The sequence below is a fragment of the Zootermopsis nevadensis genome, unplaced genomic scaffold (assembly GCF_977971745.1).
Source record: "Zootermopsis nevadensis isolate Lab colony 2312 unplaced genomic scaffold, Znev_1.0 Znev_ptg000083l, whole genome shotgun sequence".
NCBI classification, from domain to species: Eukaryota; Metazoa; Arthropoda; class Insecta; order Blattodea; family Termopsidae; genus Zootermopsis; species Zootermopsis nevadensis.
In genome coordinates, this window is record NW_028259214.1 from 1,358,689 (window position 1) to 1,380,396 (window position 21,708).

A 21,708-nucleotide genomic window follows, 5' to 3' on the forward strand; every position below is an offset into this window, starting at 1 on the left:
TAAAGTTTGTCCCACTATACGCCATGTAGGCGCTTGGGGTGAGAGGAGGTATAGCTCCTCCCTTCCTTGACCTCGGCACTAGATGGGGGTGAGTGGTCAGCATCACGCCGCGGCCGGCTTTACCCCCGGGAAAGGACCCCGGTACCCATTGTAGAGGAGGCTGGGTGGGCCCCAGAGCCGGTCTGGACGCAGAGGCTAGAGGAAAAAAATCCTCTGCCCCCGTCGGGGATCGAACCCCGGTCGTCCAGCCCGTAGCTAGTCACTATACTGACTGAGCTATCCCGGCTCTGCCGAGTGTATAAAGCAGTTCATCACAAGATGGCTAAGACAAATTCGAAGGTTGGGGGAAATGATCAAAGCCGATTAAGAGTTGCGACATATAACATTTCTGACGAAAGAGTAGCAAATAATGACGGGCATTTTTCAACTGAGACGAGAACAGTGAAAGATACAGTTAACCCCCAGGAGAAAGAGCTCCCAGTAAACAGAGGATGGAGTCTAGAGTACCAGAGTCGGTCTATAAGAAACGGAATCAGTTCATAGGCAGTTAATTTACTGCCTGATATGTCCCTGCTTATCATACATATGAATGACTTCACTGCTAATTACACGAGAAATTAATTACAAATTTATAATTAATTAACAACGCTATCACAGTTTTAAGTCATTCATATCTGTCGATATATTTTTGTAATGAACCGTGTGACTTTTTTATTACGCTGTACAAGAAAAGATATCGATGATAACGTATGAGTGTGTCAGTTTGACCCTGACAACTCTGAACAGATCAACATGGCACTTGACATAAACATGATATCATTATATCACTACCCATTCCATACATAGGTCTAGAAGTTTGAATGTGGCCGTGCTAAGACGTGCATGTTCTTGGACCGCTCCAACACTGCGATAATGACTTTCAATCCCAATCAAGGGAAGGATTTGGATCCATGTCAACGTGACTCTGCTGAAAGTTAAATTCTAGCAAGTATCACAAGACACAACATGGTACTCGCGCATAACAATGGTTATCCATTTAAAATCGCGATAAATGTGACAGAGAACGCTACGTCAAGCAAGTACCGTGTTAGCAGTCGAGGTTTGGCTAACTTAATAGTTTGGAAAGTCACGTAATACATCCTCTCCTCAAACCAGCACTACATCATATCTCTTTTATATGCGCATATATGCCACGGTGGTCTAGTGGTTAGAACGCTGGCCTTGTAATCCTGGGGTCTCGGGTTCGATTCCCGGTGGTGCCCGAATTTATAACTTGTGTTGGGCAAGGCCGTGGGAGTTTCCTCCGTGGCATCCCAACAATTACTCCATTCACACACAGAAGAAGGCAATGGCAAACCACTTCTGGATCATCTGCCAAGAACGTATATGAACAGGTCCCAGTCCGAGAAAAGGATGGAAGGATCCTGTTCATATGGACCTGTCGTCAGACAGAACACTAAATAATAAATAATAATAACGTAAACAAACGGGGGAACGCAAACCTCGAACGAGGTGGCTAACATGGACTAGTTTAGACGATGGATTTTATGTGCTCGGTTCTGCCGTGTTCCAATGTATCGAGTACCAACAAACTACAAAACAAGATTATTATTCGTTTCTCAAGTGTTAGCCGGGCTAACATGGTTAACATGCATGTTCCACCCATGCTGTCCTGTATAGGTAAAGGCCTTGCGACAGTACATCCAACATTCATGAAGTCCTATAACATGTCTAAACGTATTTACAATTTCAAAAGTAAATTCTGAATTGGAAAAAGTTACAAATCCTAATCCGTAAGTCTGAATAATACCAAAACGACTCTGTGAGTAATTATCAGGTAGGGCCAACTGGTGCAACGTTACTAAGCATTTAAGATATTATAATTAGGAAAATACGTAATTTGTTGAGAGATTTTTGTTTTTTAACATGTAAAATTACAACACGCCTGCTGCGAGAAATGCATATATGCTTTCTATTTGACTGCTGTAACCAGCAAACCACTGAAGCTAAAGAATATGATATTTGATACGAACATAGACCAAAAACATATCTACACATCTTCTATAAAGCCTAGGTATAATATTTTATGTTAAGATGAGCATATACGGAGACGACACGAAAGTTTAAACTATATGGGGCACATTTGACGTTCATGTAATCCGCATGTACAAAAAACTAATAGTACGATAAAATCCTTAATCCATATTAGCTTCAACACACTGGGCGTTCGTGAAGCAAATCGGTTCTTAGATCGTCTGGCAACACTCATTCTTTACAAGTAAACTAATCACTCATGTTGCACATTTTTATTTTTTCCCCGGCGTATCGTATTTAGACGACAAATTACATGGCATGCTGGATCTTGCGTAAACGGACGCTCCATTTTCAAGATTCCTCGTGCCCTTGGGTGGCCGAATATATTGATTCACAACCCCGTCATTGAAACATACATTATGCGCAGGGCACTAGGAGTGGATGAACGGATTCATCTGCCCTCACCACGTGATCACACACATTGAAACAAAAATACAAACTAAGTTCACCCGCAAGAGACACCCCAAGCCTCACGAACTCAGCACTGATGACCACCAGCACATTTCTTTAAATTATGGGGCTTTCAAGTTGCATGCCGCTTACAGGCTTAAAAAAGAAAAATGAAACTACGGTAAACCAATCCATTTGCTGCAGCCTTCGTCTCAGTAACACGTACATTTTTTATGCGCTTCAGTTACAGAGATCTGACTGCTTGAACTCACTCTACATTAAATTAGACGCAATTCTGCCTGCTCATCGGCACTTAGCAAACACACGAAGGGCACTAATAAAGTCTCTGATTCACATTAGTTTCAATTTGGACCAAAACTGATTACGAAAGTATTGAGTATACCGCTTACAACGACACCGAACCACAATGAGAAATGAAATCAGAAACAGGTCCTCCCGTGTGTATTAATAACAGACTCTTTCCGACACTCGAGTCAAGGTCATATCTGCTACTAGGCCGTTGCTAACGCCAGTTGCGTACAAGCTGTGCAGGTGCGAACATGGCGTGTGTTCATTCTCTAACATAACTTTGTTTGCTACTTTTCATGAAGCATTTAGCAATGCACAATGACGGACACAGAAAGTGACAATGTGAAGAATGCTCATCGAGCGACAATGCCTGGAAATCAGTTGCATCACTGGGATACGACAGTAAGAATTCATATTGGCAATGGTTTCGTCGTTTGTAAGTGTAGGGGTTAATGTGTCATAGTTAGGGTAACGTTTTAAATATAACGTCGTGTATTTGAGAAGAAATTTCTATATTTTTAAATAACAGGGCACAAGGATGAAGAATTGAATGGGAATGGCGGACACGTTATTCAACGGTGACAATCTTATCTGTTAAAGATAAAGGAGGTTATGACCGGCTGGACGTCTAGTTGTAATGGGGAAAGACACGCGTACAGAATTTCATCGCGAAATGTCTTGGAAATAAGTCACTTGAAAGAATGACATGGGAGTAAAAGAGACGTATTCAGGCGGATCTTAAAATAAATTACAGAATGGGAGATACAATGAAACAGCACAGGATGCTCTGAGTTGGAAAGATTTTGTATTCAAAATTTGGAGTCTTATTGCTATAACAGAGTGAGTCAGAGAGTAAAATGACGAGAAACGAACATTCAGGTATTAAAGTGATTTGACAAAAGTTAAGCTAAGCTAAGCCCACTTCCTTGACTCGGATTTGTGAATTTTTGTTACATATTCCTACAAAATGAAATATATTTAGTAAAAAGCATATCTCTCTTGATTCCCCGCTAGATGGCTCCAGCAGACAAAAGTGCAGAGGCATTGGGCTTGTCACAGACTACTCACAGATGCACACTTTAAAGACTAGGAAACCTCCACATGGGTGGAGGCCAAGGCCGTACTCGGACTGTATTGTCATTGGATGGATGGAATTAAATTATACATATATCCATATATCAAGATCATGGCAATGTTATTATAGTCTATGTCTCAAATCTCCATACATTTTCACACCACGGTGCTTAGATAAGCACAAAGAGAGCTTTACGTTTTACCAATATCCTTACGTGATACTTATAATAACAATTTTTCTAATGACAGAAACCACAAGACTTCAACAACAATAAAACAACATACTGTTTCATCTCAGCCCAAAATCTACTTCAGTCTATGGTAAAATCAATAATGGTCCTTGCTTCAAACATCAATAAAAATTCGGAAGCCACATCATGTCTGATAGTGACTTTAATCCTGCAAGAACACGTCTTTAATTTCTAACAATATGTTCTTTTCATGGTACTAAATTCGTTAGTAGTGCTTTCCTGAAATTTAATGGTTATTTGCAACAAAAGTAAAGGCAACTCTCGGTTTACGAACGAGTTCCGTTCCAAGACGTTGTTCGTTATGTGTGTCTTGCATTCCTGAGCTTTTACGGTACGTATCCATTTTAAAGCATTAAAACCATGCACTAAACATCGAATGGTCTGTACAATACGCGTCTTAGTAGATGAATTTATTGGCAACAAACTACCGAGTTTCATTAATTAAAATCCAACTTTCTTTACTTTGATTTTTAATTTTATAAAAGAATTTACTAATGGAACCCAAGAAATAAAATTATTTCGTAATTTGTGTTTTATATAGATTTATATCTTATATGAACGAAGTACTTACTTAAAATATAAACCAATTTAGTTTTAATTACATTAAGAACTTATTTTCGTCAATCGGTACCATGTTTCTGGATGTTTTAGATCAAGGAATGGCCATAAAACTGTTTCGTCGCTTATCGTGTAGCCTTAAGTAGCAAAGTATCGAATAAGAATATTGAAATCTATAATGGGTTATTACCGAAACTACAGGATGATTCAAAAGTCTTTATACATAGGGAATAATGGTTGAATTAGCAGTTTCCGGCTTCCTGGATTGGTCGCCGTGGTCCGTGGAGTGGCCTCCGAGGTCTCCAGACCTCAGCCCACTCTATTTTTACTTGTGGGGGCACTTGAAGGCCATGGCGTACCAGGAAATGATACGAAACATGAATCACCTAAAGGAACGCCTTCGAAATGAAATTACTCGCATAATACGAGATGTGTTAACGCGGGTTCACCGTGAGAGGGAGAGACACATCCGTATGTGTTTTTAAAGGAATGGCAACCATGTAGAGCATGTTGTGTGAATAAAGTGACAGTTTGTTAAAAAAGTGGCCATTTTTTGAATCACCCTGTAGTTACTTTGGACTTGCTCTGTTTTTGTTTACTGTCCAGTTTAGATTGACCCTGATTTCCCACCAGAGCCTCTGCATTTAAATGACTACTTTCCTACATTTTCAGACGAGTTCACGAAAATGCAAACACGGCACGTAGCACTTAGTAGAATATTTACTTTCGATTATTAGTAATATAAAAGCAGACGAATTCGAACTTCGTAATTCTGTACATAAAATTGTGACCTGAGAAATTTTTACATGAACCATAAGATTTGTTAGAAACTAAGAGCAGTCCATATTCTTGACCTTTATCGATCGCCTTTCAAACTTATCGTGTGTATAAAACATAATTAGTTACTTTAGAAAAGCTATTTCAAAGTTTTGTAATCGTCTGTTATTAAAAGTGCCTTGGGTTACGGAGACGAGATTGGTTGCAGGGTAATCAAACTCGTGTGCCCCTAGAGACAAAATTCAGTCCGACCTTCTTTAAATGCTGGGATAATGGGCTTCCCATAAATCAAACCATCTTAACTGTTACACCAGGTACTCGACAGCTGTTCCTTATTTACCACACTTTACTGTCTTGTCCATGTCGCATATTAAACATGGGATAATTCTGGATGGCACTGGCGAGATACCTACGTTTGTAAATGCTACCACACCTTGGGATTATGTGGGACACAGAGTTAAGGCTCCTTATGCCATAAACTCTTGTAAAGGAATAGGTTCTAAGGGCGGTCACTGGATTTGTCTGGCACGAGATAGGATGTCGTGAACAGAGTAATAAACACGTGATGTGGCAGGTTTCCACAGCGGTAGAAGTTGATATTGTCATCTTATGGGCTGCTACATCGTGTAGTTCTGTAAGCTGTTATCATCGTGTCTTCAGATGCTGGAGCAGAGTTCCTGAAAAATCCATACTTTCTCAGATTATTAAGAAATTCCTTCCGCCGTTTATAAAATAGGAAGTTTTATTCTCGTAGTCAAATTTGAGATTTTCCCGTTGACGAACATTGAGATTGGTTGTATTCTGAAAAATCGGTCAGCATCTACCAGACTACATGATGTACCATCCCATTTTTGCTCATTCTCGTGCACACAGAATGCCACCACTGGACCCTGTGACATCTTCTAATGGTCGGAAATATCCTTTTTATTAATTAATATTCGCTTATTAGTTCCACAGGAAATCAATCAAAAGCCAGGTTATAATGAATCAAAACCGGACGTAATGCATTTTTAAATAATTTCCTCTATACCCTTACAGGGTTGCAAACGTACAGGGGTGGTCGACCGAATATACAGCTCTGTAAATAACGAGTGATCCTGGAGGGGTAGAGGGAATGGAACCTACTGTATCATTAGCATTTTGAAAGGCTCTGTTGTTGAAAGTGGCTTTCCCTGCGTGCGAGGCACGTAACCAAGTCTCCTACACGCGGTATAACTGTCTTGCTTCTTATCAAAACACCCCCACACCCTACAAACACACAACCCCACTACAATCTCTGAAACTTTAATGTTTAGACCACAGACGTCTGTCATCAGACTCTTTAAAGAGCATTCCAACCTAATATCCACATCACATTTACGTAAAATTCATCTCAGAATTATCCTCCTATCTAATTTAGGTTAGGTCTCTTTCCATCCTATTAAAATTTCACGTTTCTCGTTCATCCACGTCTGCTTCGTGTTTACCGAGTTTTTACCACCCCTAGCTTCTTTATCCAATCAGCCTTACTTTATTTGGCAAGATTTACCTTTTCTTTATGGAATATTCTCATCTCCTGCACAGTCTGTGTTCTTCCGTCTAGAACATACAATACAAGTAGATAAGTTAGCCGTGTGAGCAACGAAATATGCTAATTAGTTGGCCCATCATTGTCGTATTAGCTTCAGATTTTATTTTGCATTACATAAGTTGGCAGTGGGTATGAATTAACGATATTATTTAAATCTAGACATCACACGGCGTCATTTTAGATATGAAGGTGATAATGAATTGTGTGTGGGTGAGAAAGAGTCGGATATTTTATGCTGGTATTTAAAGAGAGACCTATGACCTACTTCTTTACTGTTCACGATCTTCTGTCCACATTACTTGACGATAAATAAATTATGTTCTTTAAACAGCCTCTCGTTAAATTTAAGAATAATTTTGAACGAAACAGTGAGAGAGACAGGAACTCCATCTCTTAGAAGAATTTAAATGATGTTGTTATCTGTCCATGTTTCTCTTCAGATCTGTTGTGGGTATAATAGAGCTGAGTGTATTGTATTAATAAACTTTATTAGCATATTTATCGTGTGTAGGAGACAATGGTGGTTTTTTTCCCTTACGTCAGATTGATACAAGAGGGGAATTCCCGGTTTCTTTTTTAATGAATATGAAAGAGGGAACAGAGAGGCTCCTGCCGGTCGCAGGGAATAGAAATCTCCGCTTCAGTTAGGATTTCCTCACCGGTTGGATGTCGTCTGTGAACATAAATAAAAATAAACATTTTAGTGAAGACCGCTGTTAAGAAATGAATATTAGTACCCACTGGAAAGAACGCACCCGGGAGATGTCTCTTTTCTCTTGTATGTATACTTTGATGGACTATAAAGTTCCTTGCGGCACAGTGTTCAAGTAACACTTTTTAGTTTCAAATGAAAACCAAAGGCCTTGAGTTTTATTTTCATTCGCGCAGAAAAATGCTGACGTATTTTACTGCTGCTCTGTATAATAAATTTGTTTTTGCGATTTATTTTATTAGAAGTAGAAACTCATTTGAAGTATAGCTATGCTAACATACGGAGACATATTTATGAATTTCTTTAAGCGAATGTCGGTAATGAGTATTAATTCTGTGTCTAATCTTATTAAGTAGAAAACTCCATTGAGTAATTTTGGTACCCTGCATAATAATACTTGTTATGATGATGATGATGATAATAATTTTGCTGTTAAGAGATTTGGTTTGTTATTTTGTTCCTAAATAAGTTTTTAAATTTATAAATATTACTGGTAGTCGCTCTGTTGAATGTCTGGTAAATGCTTGTTTTCTGTTTTAAAGGCATTGGACATTCAGGACACGGACAGATTACGTGACGAATTATGCATTTGTTCCCATGCAAATGAACTTAATTAAAAAAAAGACGACTGTTCACTGTGCAGGTCTTCGCCATTTATTTCGTGTAGTCGCTGAAATCTCGGCATCGGATCCTCTGTTGTTTAGAACTGTTTCGAGTGATTTTGTTTAACGGCACAAATAATTTTACAGTCAGTTATTCTGCGTGAGTAATTTTAAAATTTAGTTGTGTGTGTGTATGTGCCACATGGAACAAAAACAACAGAACACGAACTATGGGAAGGGATCACAAATTTGTGTTGTTCGTAGGTATTTAACTTTGAAGGAAGATAATAAATTACAGATTTTTTTAAAACCAATTTGCAGGTAAATATTTGAGCCTATGGGGATATTAGTACCTTAGGATGTCAGGTGACGGGAAATGTTCTCAAGTGTTTTTATAGTGGTGAACCAATGGAGAATACAATACGCGATATTTCAAATTGTGACTGCGACATGATTATTTGCTAAAACTTTTTAACAGTTGTTCGGATTCCATATTCTCGAGGCTGGGATCATGAAGATGGCTGTCTGATGGGTTATAGCGCCGTGTAGTCTGTTAGAAGTTTACCGACGTAATGGCTTTGGGTATCGCTATGATGATGAAAGCGAAAAGCACCTCCGAAACGTAGTAATTTTTTTTTTATTTGAAGTTTGGTGTTTAATTTAGGATTCTTTATTTGTATTTGTGAGCCGGGATAGCTCAGTCAGTATAGTGACTAGCTACGGGCTGGACGACCGGGTTCGATCCCCGACGGGGACAGAGGATTTTTCCTCTAGCCTCTGCGTCCAGACCGGCTCTGGGGCCCACCCAGCCCCCTCTACAATGGGTACCGGGGTCCTTTTCCGGGGATAAAGCCGGCCGGGGCGTGATGCTGACCACTCACCCCCATCTAGTGCCGAGATCAAGGAAGAGAGGAGCTATACCTCCTCTCCCCCCAAGCGCCTACATGGCGTATAGTGGGACAAACTTTACTTTACTTTTTATTTGTATTTGTGGTCCTAGGGTTCAGTTGGTGTTTCAATCGGTAAACTTATTATGCGTTAATATTGGTTTCATATTAGTCGTTACAGTTGCAAGGGACTATAGACTGTTTTGAGAAATGGGCTTTCCCTTTGTCACCTCGATGTCTTCGGAGTTTCCGATGAAAACCTAAGTGAAGAATTGCTCGTGTGACCCAGAAGGTGAAAACCTCATATATCCTGCAGTGACACTCAACGGACGGTAGAGGCAAGTGAGCCGTAGTAGCTGGAAGGTTAATTTGAGGCGTAAAAAGTGTTTTAGGTGCAAGGGCCTCGGACTTTCAAGCTTGACGTCATTCTGTATTTTGTAAATAACGATAGGCGTACAGATGTTTGAGTTGAGTCGGTCATATGTATATATTCTCTTGCCCCGTTTTTAAATTTATTTCTTAATTTTATCTAAAAAAACATTCTCTTAAATTTATTATATGCGCTTTATTTGAGCAGTTTATCGTTTTTCTATATACTTCTTCCTCGTTTGCACACAATAATTTCTTACTCATAAATTGCATTCTCCTTTCTTGTTTCTGGCCAGATCAAAACTTAAAGTTTAACATTTTTGTTGCCCCTGCGTTGGGGGTATGTTTCTTTTTTTCCAGCCCCTCCTAATTACCCTTAACTTCCAAACCCCCGCTTTCATCCAAACTAAGCCATTTATTTAATTTCTGCAGCAGAACACTATACTTTGTTTGTTTGTCACTTAATAAAGTACTAATCAAATTTTTTCAGACACAATCAAAAATAAAAGTTGACTTTCAATATCACTGCGTCTCTCCCCAAAATCCTCTTTAGCTTGTTAACTAAAATTGCTCTTAATGTTCTACTTTCCTTCGTACGTATGAATCATCATTGCAGCGTCTGTCCAAATTCACCTCAGATTATTAAACAAATGTGGAACAGAGTAGAAATTATTTATCTTTCGATTTTAACTTAAAGTCCACTACATATTTGTTCTTCGCCTCGTACTAGCTGAATGGCTAATCAACATGTGTAATTACTTTAACACAGTCAGATGTAGTATTAGATTCCACATCGTCTGTGGACGGTAGATAGAGCTCATAACTAGTTGTGCTGTTTATATTCTAAAAGTGTTGATGTGGCGTATTGCTTACATAGTCCATCAGTTAATTCAAAATAATGCGTACGATTCTCGAAAATCAACATTGTTGTGTCAACAATGATCTAAAATAATCTAATTGTTACTGTCTGCAAATATTAGCCAGATAGCAGTACCTGACAAATACTGAAGAAGAACTTTGTCATCTTATGTAAAATCTGATATTTTATTAGTAACTAGGGCAGAACGCTCCTTTCGGAGCTCCTCGGAGGGGTTGGTCAAGTTTTTGAAAAGCAACCAACCCCTTCGGGGGGGGTTGGTTGCGTTTTAAAATCTTGAGTAAGACACTAAACTTGGCATTGTTGTGTTCCACAACAATGCCGAGTTTGTATATAGTTGACATCGTTGATGACGTCATTCTTTGACGACAAATTGGTTGACGACAACGGGGAATCAGAAATTTTTATATTAGACTAGAGCAGGGCGCTCCTTTCGGAGCTCCTAGGGGGGGTTGGCCAAGTTTGTAAAACGCAACCAAGTCACTCAACTTTCTACGTCCAACCCCACCCTTGCAAAACGCAACCAACCTTGGTTAGTCCCAAAGGGGAGTTAGTTTAGTGTCTCATCCAAATGTTTTAACCCCTGAGTTAGAAACTAAACTAACCCCCCCGAATGGGGGGTTTAAACACTTGACCAAAACACCGAAGGGGTTTGGTTGCGTTTTAAAATCTTGAGTAAGACACTAAACTAACCCCCGTGTATAAACAAATATAAGGTGATATTGTTGATGACGTCATTTTTTGACAACGATGGCTAGTCCTTTCGAAGCGCTTCTTGTAATCTGATATTTTACTTCTTTACGTCGCTGATCAGAGGCCAACAGTTCTTGGTTAGTCAACTTTCTACGTCCAAACCCACCCTTGCAAGTCTTCCTTTTTTCTAATCTGTTTTTTGTTGAATAGTTCTGATGTTTTAGTTCTTTACGTCGCTGTTCAGTGGCCATCTGTTCTTGGTCAGTCAACTTTCTACGTCCAGCAACACCATTGCTAATCTTCGTCTGTTTTTCCTTATTCTTTTTTTCTCTTCTGTTCTTGTTGTATACGTTTTTCTATGTTTATCAATGTAACTCTCCCTTCGTTTTTCTTTATTTATTAAATAGGTCTGATGGATTAGTTCTTTACGTCGCTTTTCAGAGGCCAACTGTTCTTGGTTAGTCAACTTTCTACGTCCAACAACACCCTAGCAATTCTTCGTCTGTTTTCTACGTGTGTTCGTTTAACAATGTAAGTCTTCTTTCGCTTATCCTTATTTGTTAAATAGATCTGATGTCTTAGTTCTTTACATCGATGTTCAGAAGCCACCTGTTTTTGGTCAGACAACTTTCTACGTCCAACCCCACCCTTGCAAGTCTTCGTTTGTTTTCTTCTGTTCTTGTTCAATAAGTTTTTCGCTTTTCTTCATTCCTTAAGTATGTCTGATGTTTTAGTTCTTTACGTCGGTGTTCAGAGGCCACCTGTTCATGGTTAGTCAACTATCTACTTCCAAACCCACCCTTGCAAGTCTTCGTCTGTTTTTTCCTTTTCTCTTCTGTTCCTGTTGTATACGTTTTTCTATGTTTATCAATGTAACTCTCCCTTCGCTTCTCTTTATTTCTTAAATATGTCTGATGTTTTAGTTTTTACGTCGTAGTACAGAGGACAACTTTTCTAGGTCAGTCAGACGTTTTAAAATCTTGAGTAAGACTCTAAACTAAGTCCCCCGAATTGGGGTTAAACACTTGAACAACCCACGTTTTGGGGAGGGTTGGTTGCGTTTTAAAATCTTGAGTAAGGCACTAAAGTAACCCCCTTCGGGGGGTTATTTTAGTTTCTTTTTGGTTGAATATTATTATTACCTTTTTGGTGTTGGCAACGTCTTCTTTCACTTTCCTTCATTTCCTGTTTGGAGGCGATGTGCTGCTTCTGGAGCAGTGATAATGCGACTGGCTTGATAGTTTTTGATTTCTTTGTTGTGAAGCGTTATTTGTTTACTCGGCATTGTTGTGTTCCACAACAATGCCGATTTTGTTTATAGTTGACATTGTTGATGACGTAATTTATTGACGACAACGACTAATCACAAATTTTTATAAGGAGATTAGATTAATAGTGATATTGAGTACCCATAAATCACTGCAAAATGCATTATCGTAACGCATAATTGTATTAGATGGTCTGAATAAAATGTATATTTAGACGTCCAAGCTTCCATCTTAAATTTTGAGATTGACCTCGTAGGCTCGAATAATTGGTTTAAATGATTTATTTATTAATCTATTTCTGATTCACAGATCTCTTAGAAATTGATTGATTCTTGATTTATTTAATGACGCTTTGTCAATTACAAACGTTAAATGAGAATTATTGTGACTAACTTATTAGGAAATTAATGTTTCAGAGTATTTGCTGATATTAATTGCTTATTTTATGACGTTAATTTCTCGTTTTGCGTATATTTATTTGTCAGTTGATCTTCATATATTACATTTTAGCACGGTTAGGCCGCTATAGAAAATACAAGTCTAATTTGTATGAGATCTGAGTTTCACACGGCAGAGAAGAAGTCGATATTGTTCTTTTGAGTATTTATGTCGTATGGACTCTTAGGCAGACACCATCGTTTCGGAGAAACATACTTTCTTCATCCTTGAAGATGGAGACACTTTCTTTCTTTGAAACGTTGGTATCTATCATGGCGTCGCAGCTCAGACGACGATCGTCAAGTCTAATTTGATACTTTCTACTACTCTAGATACCCACAAGAAGCCATCGTGTAATTAAAAGACGTTTTCGTTCGTGTAATTTCACGGTAGGTCTAATTCTTAGTGCTGTAAAGTCACAATCAATTAGATTGGACATCCACCGTATGGCAAGACAGAGAGCAAACACCAAGTGTTTAAGAGAAGGGGCAGTCGATACTAAGAACGAGTTATCTTGTCCGTAAAATGGAAGGTGACACTAGTTGTAATTTTCCGGATTAAATTTGTCGCGTCCGACAACTAAAACAATTTGTACAGCCCCGTACAGTTTGCTTGACTCGTGCAGTGTGACGAGATAAGCCAAAGATAATTCTCTCCTGTCACTCTAGCCCGGAGGGAGCTGCATTAGTAATGTTAATGCTTCTAGTTTCCTGGCTGGAAATTTACGTCTTCCATGTACCATAACCGAACATGTAGGACGGTTCCTTGAAATACCCCTGGTTTTGTTTATCATACTTTCTGTGTTGATGAATTATTTAGGTCATCTTACGCACTGAAGACACAGTGCATTAAATTTTATAACATAATACCAAGCAATCTTTGCTAAAGAAGGAAGACATCTGTCAAACAATAAATGTAGTTCAATTAACCTGTGTAATCTAGATGTGGTTACGAAAAACCGTAGGTTATACAGAGTAAATAAAATGCATTTGATTTGTGTTTGATGGAAATCTTTCGTCATTAAAGATTGCAATATAGTGCAGGCTTTTGATAGGTTCTGTTAACCTCTGTTGGGTACGTATGTATTTCGTAATTGTTAATCAATATAGTTGAATGTAATAGTGTATCACAAGGTAATTTAGTCAGGTGGTAGGTAGGTAGGTAGGTAGGTAGTTGCGTAGTTAGACATGGTAGTAGGGATCTCACAGAATTTTGTTTTGTGAAAACGCATACTGGGAAGACAAAGAAATTTCGGAGGTTACATACGTATGTCCAGTCCCCCTGTGGGGATCTCAATCAAATTGAACTCCTTCAGAATCATTCACACCAGTGGGCTTTATTGTACTTTTCTTTAGTTAGTTAGTTAGGTAGGAGCTGTCAGTCGATAGTTAATTTATTGAATTGCTTTGTCAGTTAGTACTAATTTGTTTGTTCGTTGTTTGGCCAGCTGTGCATTTGGGTGGAAATTCGAAAAGTATTTTGTGCTCTGAGAGGTTCCTTAACCCCTAATTTCTTTTCTGTTCTCATCACATAGACTGACTTGTCAATTCATTTTCTTATTTGAATTTAGATGATTCATCCACTTAGAAGAGATGAGAAACACCTGATGTAACGCAGTTGCGCTGATACGAGGCACGTTTTGAATATTACATTACGTAAGTAAACTTCCGGAGCATATTTGTATGCGTCAGATCTTGTTGGGGCGCCTTTGAGTCGGCTTCCATGCACAGAGTTTAGGAAAAAACCAATGTCTGCAAAATCCCACCTCGTTTCTTGAGAGAGAGATTAGATAAATAACAACTTATAAAACACCGGCGTATACTCTTCTGTAGAGGTCTTCAAAATTAACTTTATAATGCAGTTTTAGTCTGGCTCACACATCCTTACATTCTGTTTATCGAAGGGAAACCAGTTTTTTTTTTTTTTAGAAAAAATATTCCCAAGTGGTTTACGACCGAAATATTGTTCGAATTTTTCAATTCTTAAATCCTTCCTACGTGTCCCGCCCATTCCATCCGTTTAGACAAATATCGTCCCAAATATTTTAAGTCGGAAAATTCAAATTATGAAGCTCCACTCTTAGTTTCATTTTTTTCGCCTCAACATTTTGCGTTCAACCTCACCCTATATTTTTGGATCGTGGTTTTTATGGGTTGTAACGTAGTGTGGTGTTTTTGGTGACACTTTAGTCTGAAATGCCAGTATTCATCTACAGAACCACACGGCGTCACAGCGTAGAAAAACCACGATTTACATGAACCTCTAATCTCATAATCAGTATTTGTCTGTTTCATTCTCTTTATTACTTAAAAAGGAGTGACGTTATGAACCCTCAAAGGTACCCAATAATTCTAACATTGAACATTTATTATCGTCCTGTTTACCCCGTATTTTTTTTTTTTTTCAAAATTGACTTCAGCAGACTTCATTCTCTTTCGTAGCAAGATTAAATTAATATTTACATTTGGAAATGCAAATACTTTATTATTTTTATAACTTGTACCTCGTTTCTTCAGTTTAGTCAGACAATGGCTTATGCTCACTTAATCTACCCAATATTTGTGTGATATTTAAGTGAATTTTTTTTTATACTTTTTTATCTGGTCAACACGTAAAAGTAATATATTATCCTGCTGTGAATTGTGTTACTCCATGACTGCCCTTCAACTGTTATGAACATTAACATAGTTGTCATAGCAACAGTTTTAATCTGTGAGTGCGTTTTACATGCAAGAGAAGGGGTTCCATGGCAATATAAAAGTTGATGTTTTCAAGCGCAGTTACATATAACCCTAATTTTGTATGCATGTTATGTTACTGTTGATAAATCTTAGATGTATTCAGACGTCGGTGATGTTAATCTGAGGGATATTTATGGTCATTTCCTCTTAATATGTGATGCAGAGGGATTATCATTACATATTATGCCGATTATTCTTTATATGATGGGGTTTATGCTAAAACATTATTCGGGAGATGATTTATCGTGAGGTTTTATGCTGGGGATGACTTTAGGGATTGTGCTCAGGATTATGTTGGTGTGTTATGCCGGTGCACACCTAGTTGCATGTAATGGAATTAAAACAAACTTGCAGCAAACAAAGCCCTAATTTAAAACTATATAGCATTTCCTTTCATTACAAAGTATTCGTAAAATAAAAACTAAAGTAACGATATGTAACTTTTCGCCTTTCCTGATTCTGAGTGACGGCACTGCGTAGAAGTAGGCTTTGATGTCGATATTTCGGAGATATTTACTGTCTCCATCTTAAAGTTGAAGGGTCTAACCCATGATCCTTGCCAATGCTTATAGAACATATATGTCTTTTTATTGCAATAATAATTTTAACAATACCTAACTAACTAGATGGCTTACCGAACCCGAAGGTTCATCACCGAACTAACCAAAGCCCTCCACCGGACTCTGTCCTGGGCCAACAAAATCCAGTCTCCTTCAACTCCTATCTCCCATAGATCCCACCTGACATTATCTGCCCATCTACGTCTAGGTCTCCCCAGAGGTCTCTTTCCCTCAGGCTTCCCAAATAGTGGACCCAACCAACCAGATGGCTTACGGAACCCGAAGGTTCATCACCGAACTAACCAAAGCCCTCCACCGGACCCTGTCTCCTTCAACTCCTATCTCCCATAGATCCCGCCTGAGATTATCCTCCCATCTACGTCTAGGTCTCCCGAGCAGTCTCTTCCCCTCAGGCTTCCCGGTGAACACATCTTGCCCCCATCCATGCGCGCTACATGTCCCGCCCATCTCATTCTTCTTGACTTAATCAGCCTGACAATATTGGGGGAGGAGTACAGATTTTTAAAATTTTAAGAATACCGTGATTAATTTTGAAGTAGTAGTAGTTCTGTCAACAAGAAGTTCTGGAAGGTAAACCTGTCATCCACAATAATATTAATGATTTTAATTCTTTTTATCAGGGATAAGGAAGAAGACGTTTATAACGCTTCTGTTGACGCTGTATTGTCTGAGTTACTGATAGCGTCATTAAATAAACTGTGAGTAATAATATAAAACGTATACATTTTAAATTTTCCCATTAGATATTCCACGTGTCTTCCCCAGAAATTTCATTTCAGCCTAACCCAAATATATTCTGCTTTATCGAGAGAGACGTGAACAGCGGTCTTCAGAATTTAAGACCAGTCCACGCTAGCGACGAAAGGAGTGGAATAAAATTAAATCTATTGCATTTTATTGAACACTTCACGGGAAAGCTCTGGATGAATCATGACCTGCAGTAGCAAACATTGCCTGTTGTTTTATAATGATCTGAGACTCGGTGTGTTACGTTGAAGGAAGAATGTGTGATTGATGAGTATATTTTCACCTAAGGAGGAGAATATTTGTAACTAAGAGACAATCGGTGAAAATATGATGAATAAAATTACATTATGAAGCCTTTCTCAACTTCATTACATTTTATTATTAGGGTTATATTATCGCGAAGGTTGACTTGGGCGTGACATTTAGCAGGCAAAACGGGAGAGATTATAAATGTGTGCAGAATTTTTGTAGAGGAACTTGAAGGAAAGAAGCCACTCGGGAGAATGGTGAGTAGAGGAGATTATAATATTAATATAATTCATAATAATGGGATATGAGGATGTAGGGTGGTCGATGGTAGGGGTCAGCGGCGGCTCTTGTGTACACAGGAGTGAAACTTTTGAGTTCCATAAAAGTTGGGGAATTTCTTGGTTGCTTTCAATGTGAATTTCTCGACGAAGAACGTCTAAGGGAGTAAGCAAATCAGTCAGTGTTAGGCTTGGCATCTTGCTGCATGCCTCGCCTGGCCAAGTCATAATAAGTCGTCAGAAAGTTTCGACCATAAAACGACGAGGACACGAATGGACGTCTAGAGTCCATTTTATACCTTGAGGAGGAGGAAAGCTGTTAAATTCCGGACGTATTCTTCGTCCAGCCGCACAGAGGAACCTTGCTGCGTGTCTGTCTGGAGGAAATGAAGGACCTACTCTTAAAAGCATGTACCGAAACAAGATGGCGTTTTCGCTACGGATTACTTAATACTTTCCTGACAAGCTTGTGTTGGATAGGCCCGGGCTTCAAGTCTCGAACAGGAATTCAGTTTATCATGACTGCGTTGTTAATAGTGTTTCTCACTCCGTGACATTACCTTAAATTAGATCATCATCTCTTCTTTCTTTGTCCTTTCAGTTAATTAATCTTTAATCAACTCGTCATTGGAAATTATGTGACGGAGCTACGAACAGCATCGTTTAATATCTCCAAATTAATTAAATAAATAAATTAATTATAATTATAATATATAATTATTGCAGGACGTAGGAAGAGTCAACAAATGATTTTGGAAGGGTACAATCGCGCAGTAGATTTTAGGATCTAGTGTTATTTGGGCTCTTAAATGTTCATCTCTGATTTCGACAAGACAACCAGGCTTACGAATACAAAGCATACAGCTATAAAAATACTAAAAAAAAAAAAATCTGTAGAATGCAGTCGATGTGGGGATGATACTTAAGCTTTGGGGTAGCCCGGGGAAACTGTAACGGGCCGTGACAACAGAAATAATAGTGTGTTACGAAATTATTTGTAGGGTAGAACGGTGGAAAATTCTTGTTTCATTAAAAACAGCTACTGTTATTTTTAATAGGGTATTGGCACACGGAGATAATTAAATGTGGGTAACGGTGTTTGCATATGCATTTCTCTCTACTTACCCTCCAGTTCCACGCGTATAACCGCAGTCTCCGAGAGAAAGTGCGTGCAGAATGACCAGCTCATCCCATCCAATGTTTCAGCGACCAGAATTTGTAGATTTATTTGTGAGCTAGGTCTGGTCTATGAGGGAAGTTGCTGAAGATCTTGAATTCTTGCGAGAAAGGCGTGTTCTTGCAAAACACAGGTCGCTATATCGATAGTGTTTTATGAGTTTTAGGCGTCGTGTGGTTCTTTATTCGCGTACCCCCAGATATAATTTATCTTAAACTTTGTACCCCCAAATTTGTTGGTGTATAATTCAAGTTATACATAGTATATAATCTACATCTAAAATAAATTACATAAATTACATTACTGATTATTCAGTGTTTATAATTAAATAATTGTTTTTTTTAAATTTCACGTACCCCCTAAAATTTACCAGGTCTGGGTCGCATTCGCCCTTTCTTATCGACCCCCGGGCTGCAAGAAAATAAATTATGAGAGTTTGTTAAAACTCCAAGGCAGTTTTTGTCTTGCTTTTGCAGACAGGATCAGATAATATTCGGTAATTTTTCCTTATTTTTTAAATTATTGTTTTGAAAGTAATAAATTATAATCGTGTTCTGAAACAAGCGAACGTATTAACTGAAAATATCATGAAAACATTTCCCAGAAGTGATAACCAAACGCGTGTTAGTTTTCGAAACTCTGGAATCACATATTTATGTGATGGAATTTCCAATGACTGGGGATATAAGACAAAAAAATTTGTGAAGTTTGGAGTCGGAAAGAATTCCACTTTTCTGAGTTCGCTGAATACTATAGCACAAATATTGTCAAAACTTAGATATGAGATATATATATATATATATATATATGTACAGTCTGCATGTTTATCAGAACCTTAGTTTGCTTCCGAGACTGTAGTGATGTTTAAATTTAACATATCTCATTTGTCCCTAAAACATTTTCAGTCGAGTTTCCTTATCCAGTAAGAATCTCATAAATATTTTTAAATGCTTTTAAAAATCATTTTGAAATTTGTAACTGAATATCTGTTTGAATATAACCGGCATATAATCAGTAATCCGTTGATTCATTCTTAGGTTGTTTAATTACGCTGCAACCAGTTTAAGGCGTGTTCCGGCATTATCCTACAGAGACGCAGAAAAAATTCTATCAATATATATGATAACAACGCTCAGATTCGAACCTGGTATCTCCCGAGTATACATTTAGGTCGTTACGTCTGCACTGACGATTACAATGCTCTTGGGTGTGAGGAGTGGGTCTTGAGTTCTCGACTTCTGAATCGTGGGTTCGAATCTGAAATGCATGTCCGCGTCTGTCTTGCGTTGTCCTGTGTATGTACAGGTCTTGCGATGGGCGTATCACCATTCAAGGGATTCCTACCAAATATTTGACAGGATAAAAATGTCGGAGGTAGTGAAATTCTGGATTGGAACAGGATTTGGAGCCGAATATGCGAAAGATTTAAGAAGGGCAGACACGGAATAGTTCCATCTGTAATAATCTTTTTTTTTAAAAAAATAGCAAGATTAGTAGTCCGGCTTTAATTGATGGTAGCTGCTGCAAGGTTGGAGTGGGATAAATATAATTTGGCAGTGATGTGGGCTGAAGAGGTCGTAGCCCGTGGAGTGACTGAGAAAAAACAGGAGCCAGAAGAAGATATCGGAGGAAACGTTTGACATGGGCAGGTGTTAACAGTATCCTGAATGAGGGCAACTGGAACGGTAGAGACTGAGGCGGTTTAATCTTACCGGACGGCAGTAGAATGCTTCAGAGCCGGTGGAATCGATGACCCAGGTTAACTTTTATGCGAGCAACGTAATCAGTGCTCTCTGGTACGAGCTCGGCCTTTTATATGATGTCGTAAACATGTGCATAGGACCCCACGGCCTTGTAACCGTTATATGCAAAGTTGTTAATCTGAAACTCGTTTTCCACATGTCTGCTTAAACGTAAGTTCATACAGCGTTTCATAACAGGGCTTGTCTCTGAGGATTTAATGTAATAAAATATATAATTTGCGTTATAGAAATTTATGAAACATTTAAAACCAGAGGAGACAATTTTTCATGAGATTAAAGTCACACATTATCAATTTCGTGCGTGCGTGCGTGCAGGGGGGTCATATTGATTTGCGGTTTGAAAAGAGAAAGGGGGCTGACTGTACGTTCCTGTGACCAGAGTGGCTAAACTGTGTTTATAAAGGATGTGCAAGATAAACAAAGATCATAACTGTATCATGAATCAGTGTCTCCTTCGAGAATCTGAGTCTCTTAGCCAATCAAAAAGTATTTTATCTCAGATAAATATTTAGCATACTTCAGTCTCTCTGGCTTACTTTTTTATTGTTATTTTTCAAATAGTAGATTAATTATACTTGAAAATAGTTGTTCTTGTAAGTGGTTGCGAACGAGTGTCGTATTATGTACCTCACTTGATGATAAAATTTCATGTTTATTAATTAGTGTCTGCCTCCAATCAGCGTCCGTAACAACACCGTGATTGCCCAGTTTCTCAGTTTCAGAAGTGAAAGTTATAAACCGGTCAAGAAATTACCTGAACTGCCTGTAAAAGAAATTGAAAAGGAAGAGAGAGAGTCAGAAAGGAGATTAAAGAGGAAAGGTAGATGTAATAAGGGCTAGTAGAGAATGAGGAAGGACGGAATGAAGAACGCAACACTTGTGCTTTGGCTTTTGGAAACTCGAATAGAAATTTTGCAAAAATTTGCTTATTTCCGTATACGATTCCAGCGTGGGGTCCAAATTTGTAACTTTGCTGGCGCTTGTAGAGACGTCTCAGCTTTGACATGCGACACAACCGATTTTAAGTCACATAGGCGCAGAGATGCCGTACAAAGGGGCACGTAACCACACTAATTTGTGTAAGAAGGTTTAATGTCTAATTAGCAGTATGTTTGAGTTTGTTTCTGGCTTTGCATGTCTGCTGGTAGTGGCAGACAGAATTGGCTTCATGCTTCTGGATCGTGTAGGAGAGGAAACTTGAGAGACAATAACTTGAATATATATAGAAAAGTATGTAGTGCTGGTCTTTTAGAGTTGATTTGCACTGTTAATCGAAATTTATACAGTAAAATAACTTAACTGC

The 21,708-nt window shown here is 38.5% G+C and overlaps 1 protein-coding gene and 1 long non-coding RNA gene across 2 annotated transcripts in view; one reads left to right on the forward strand and one right to left on the reverse strand.

Annotated features, from left to right (window-relative positions):
- Window positions 1-338: 338 nt before the first annotated feature.
- LOC147870937 (uncharacterized) overlaps window positions 339-21,708 on the forward strand; it is a 146,046-nt gene continuing 124,676 nt past the window's right edge. Inside the window, exon 1 of the mRNA XM_087341700.1 lies at window positions 339-3,195. The gene's annotated coding sequence lies outside the window, so the exon portion shown is untranslated. The remainder of the gene's footprint in view (window positions 3,196-21,708) is intronic.
- Window positions 3,197-12,495, reverse strand: LOC147870938 (uncharacterized). Its single transcript, XR_015533022.1, has 4 exons — window positions 12,306-12,495; window positions 7,562-7,696; window positions 6,982-7,031; window positions 3,197-6,130 (listed from the first exon to the last, which is right to left on the reverse strand). It is a non-coding gene; the product is annotated as an uncharacterized LOC147870938 (long non-coding RNA).